The 4,111-nt window shown below is 49.4% G+C and overlaps 1 pseudogene; it reads left to right on the top strand.

Moving 5' to 3' along the window:
- LOC106300749 overlaps positions 1–4,111 on the top strand; it is a 10,317-nt pseudogene that overhangs the window by 5,191 nt on the left and 1,015 nt on the right.

The following is a 4,111-nucleotide window of genomic DNA, read 5'->3' on the forward strand; positions in this document are numbered from 1 at the left end:
ATCCTAGCTCTCAATCACAAACCACAGATCTTCAACCAATCAAACAATCAATCAATCATCAACACACCAGTTTATTTAGAATCTTAAATCAGTATGAGGGTTCTAATGCAATATGGTCTATCATCCTAACAACAAACATGATCTAATCAATCCTAGCAACCCATTCAACAATATAAAAGAGCATGAAAGAGATCTGGGTTGAATACCTCACCTTAGCCTAGATCTGGATCTGGATCTGAGATGAGAGGCGAGAGAAGTGAGAGTTGAGATCCGAGACGCCACACGACCACCACCACCACTCGCGGCTGCTCGCGGCGAGGAGAGAGAGGAGAGAAGGAGGTGCGGCGAAGATAGAGAAGGGAGAGAGACGGCGCGGGGAAGAGGGAGAAAGAGGAGAAAGGCGGTGTGGAAGAGAGAGAAAGAGTCGACGGCTAGGGTTTCCGATCTTCGGGGATTCTCTGCAGGGCTACGCTTCTAATCTTTCTGATGGAAGTCTAAGGGGTGGAGGCTTTGTATTTATAGGAGAGGCAAGGAAACCCTAGGGATTTTAATCAAGATGGGCCGCAGAGCGGGCCTTTCCTCAAAATCTTTGTGGGCTTGGGTTTTGGGGTGTTACAATTCTCCCCCTGTTAATCAGAATTCGCCCCGAATTCCAATCTTTAGGCTTTAAATCTTAACATCTCAAAACCCGGGGAAAGTTTTCAAACACAATCAAGGGAAGCACACAAAAGGCATCTTACTTGCTCAAGTTCATTTAAAACCAACAATGAATTTAATAAATGAAATGGAGTAGGACTACAATAAATAGATAGGTCTCAAGGTATCGCCAAAATCCGCGAATATCCTTATAACAAGAAATGAAAAGCTAAAAAGAACAATAGGAAATGAAGAAAACCGTGTCCTACTCCTACTAGCTGATTCAGGAATCACAACTAGCCACTTTGAACTGGAGACTTCTGCTCCCCTTCCGGCTTAGGACCAGCCACGCGGCCACTCCCCATCGACGACGCCGACTCCTCTTCCCACTCTGAGTCCTCCGATGGATCCTCTTCCAACTCTACGTCCTCTGGCTGCTCGCGGCGAGGAGAGAGAGGAGAGAAGGAGGCGCGGCGAAGAGAGAGAAGGGAGAGAGACGGCGCGGGGAAGAGGGAGTAAGAGGAGAAAGGCGGCGCGGAAGAGAGAGAAAGAGTCGATGGCTAGGTACCACCGGCACCAATCCTCCACTGTCTTGGGCTTGCATCTTTTGGCTGACTCCAGGAATTCCTCTGTGTACTACCGGACAGCTACGCTTCTAATCTTTCTGATGGAAGTCTAAGGGGTGGAGGCTTTGTATTTATAGGAGAGGCAAGGAAACCCTAGGGACTTTAATCAAGATGGGCCGCAGAGCGGGACTTTCCTCAAAATCTTTGTGGGCTTGGGTTTTGGGGTGTTACAATTCTCCCCCTGTTAATCAGAATTCGCCCCGAATTCCAATCTTCAGGCTTTAAATCTTAACATCTCAAAACCCGGGGAAAGTTTTCAAACACAATCAAGGGAAGCACACAAAAGGCATCTTACTTGCTCAAGTTCATTTAAAACCAACAATGAATTTAATAAATGAAATGGAGTAGGACTACAATAAATAGATAGGTCTCAAGGTATCGCCAAAATCCGCGAATATCCTTATAACAAGAAATGAAAAGCTAAAAAGAACAATAGGAAATGAAGAAAACCGTGTCCTACTCCTAGTAGCTGATTCAGGAATCACAACTAGCCACTTCGAACTGGAGACTTCTGCTCCCCTTCCGGCTTAGGACCAGCCACGCGGCCACTCCCCGTCGACGACGCCGACTCCTCTTCCCACTCTGAGTCCTCCGATGGATCCTCTTCCACCTCTATGTCCTCCTCAGAGCTCGAGATGGCGACGACCCGACGAGTAAGTGTCCGTTCAGCCTCCATTGCCTGACCGGCCATCCGGTTCACCAAGGCGAATTCCCATGGTTCCAACACACCAATCAGCTTTCCCCGAATTTCTTCGCGGAGTCTTGCCTTGTACCACCGGCACCAATCCTCCGTTGTCTTGGGCTTGCATCTTTTGGCTGACTCCAGGAATTCCTCTGTGTACTCCCGGACTGAGCGCGGTCCCTGCCTGGCCTGCATCACTGTTCCACACCGACATACTCCGGTTATGTTCCTCAGGCTCTCTGCATCAATGCTCGGAATCTTCCTTGGACGCCCATGTTTCCTCGTTGGTACACTGTCCTCCATCCTGATCAGTCCCGGACCTTCCCTGGTCGGCCCCGTCATCCTTGGGCGCCCTCGGCCTTAGTGGCAGGTGTCATGTCAACTTCAGGCGCAAACTGGAAAGTCCCCTGACCCTGGTACAATCGCCTGTACTCGGCTGCCCGCTGAAAATGGGGCATCAAAACCCGACGCCTCACGGTCGTCTCCTGGATGGGGGCGTTCGGCTGCTCCGCGAACTCCATTTCCTCTTCATCTGGGAAGAGTGCAGGTACCATGTCACCCCAAGCGTCACAGTAGGGGTTGCGGGCGTACGCCCTTGTCCCTTTTGGTCCATAGCGCATGCGTCTTTCTCCGAGCTCGTGATGCACTGGTGAAGACATCCTGCAGCGTAAAAACAAAGACCTGATCAGAATGTAATTGTAGTCATGCAGAGATGGCAGTTTTTCGATCATTTCTCAAAACTAATGCTGCTTCAGCATTCCATGAAATCTCATCCACGGTGTGGTTCTTACCGTCCCTTTTTACCCTATGAAGATCCCATATCCTTATTAGCATTTCGCATTCTGCTCCAAGATAACTCTCTGTCATCCTTTTTACCCCAAGATGATCCTCCATAATCCTTTTTACCCCAAGATGATCCTTAGCTTAGTTCTCACAATCTGAAATTGGCTTTCCCCTACTGTCTCGCCGGTAGTCCCTTGGCCGCCCTGGTTCACCTCTTCCTCATCGGCGGGCCCACGCCATGGTGGTTGGACCCGCGCCCATATATATATTTTTTTTTATATATGTGGAAACGAGTTTGACTGTTATATCGGAATGCCAGGAATCCATTTCTTTGCAGAGTTTAATTCCTCCGTGAAGCTGCGCACGCCTCGGCCTTGCGTCCGTCTCTCTTCCCCCCCGGCCTTCCCGGCCCGGTGTGGGGCGGTGTCGCCGGCGAAACGTTTCCTTCCGCTCGTAGGTCCGACTTTCCATTCCCCCTTAACTTGCCGTGCTAGGCGACTAATCCCTCTGTATACTTGCCTTACAACTCCTTTTTACCCATTCCTGAACCTCTGAAACTCCACTACACTGCGGTACGAGGACTTTTTGTTGACCTGATCTTGGCCGGAGACTTTGAGCTGTTCGAATTTTCCTTCAACGTTAGCTATGACGGTCTATCAGAACCATAAGGAAAACGGGCAATAGCGGAAACGCTGATCCCTTATCTGAAAAAGTGTTGAGAAGTTCCAAGTTGATCAGAAAAAGTGAAACACCCGCCCCTTCCCCATTTCCAACCGGGGTTCCTGGGCGCGGGGTTTAGGACACACATGTCTACTTTCCCGACATCTCCGTGTGTCCCGTTTCTGGTCCCATGAGTTTAAGGTGCGTATCCTTTCTTACCATTGACATTTCCACTTATAGTTCTGCAAAAAGGAAGAGGGGAAAAGAGAGGTGAGTATGAATACTCATTGAAGCGATTCTAGACCAGTCTCCCCCATGAGCTTTTATACTGCTCAATGCGAAACGAGAACCGACTAGTCACTACACCCATTTCTTGACTAGCTATTAAGGTTTCATTTCGCGAAAACAAGCAATGCAATGAACTCAGTCATCACTCAATTCGCACAATTCAGTTTATTATTTAAGACTCCATTCATCCTAGTACTCTAGGACCTACAAAGCTCAAGCGGACCAACCCTCCCCTTTTCTTGCTGCGTTGCTGTGGAGCCGCCTGCCCTGGTACACTCGGCATCCGGTTCCCTTGGATGTAGTCTATACCCTTTGCAGTGTATTACGGCCCCTTCCCGCCAAGACTTGGCGTGACTCAATCTTACCGGCGCCTCTATTCTTAGCCTGCCATTTTTGAACGCTACGGCCGCCGCGTTTTCCCATACTCCCCACCAGT

The sequence above is a fragment of the Brassica oleracea genome, chromosome C6, assembly GCF_000695525.1.
Source record: "Brassica oleracea var. oleracea cultivar TO1000 chromosome C6, BOL, whole genome shotgun sequence".
Taxonomy (NCBI): domain Eukaryota; kingdom Viridiplantae; phylum Streptophyta; class Magnoliopsida; order Brassicales; family Brassicaceae; genus Brassica; species Brassica oleracea.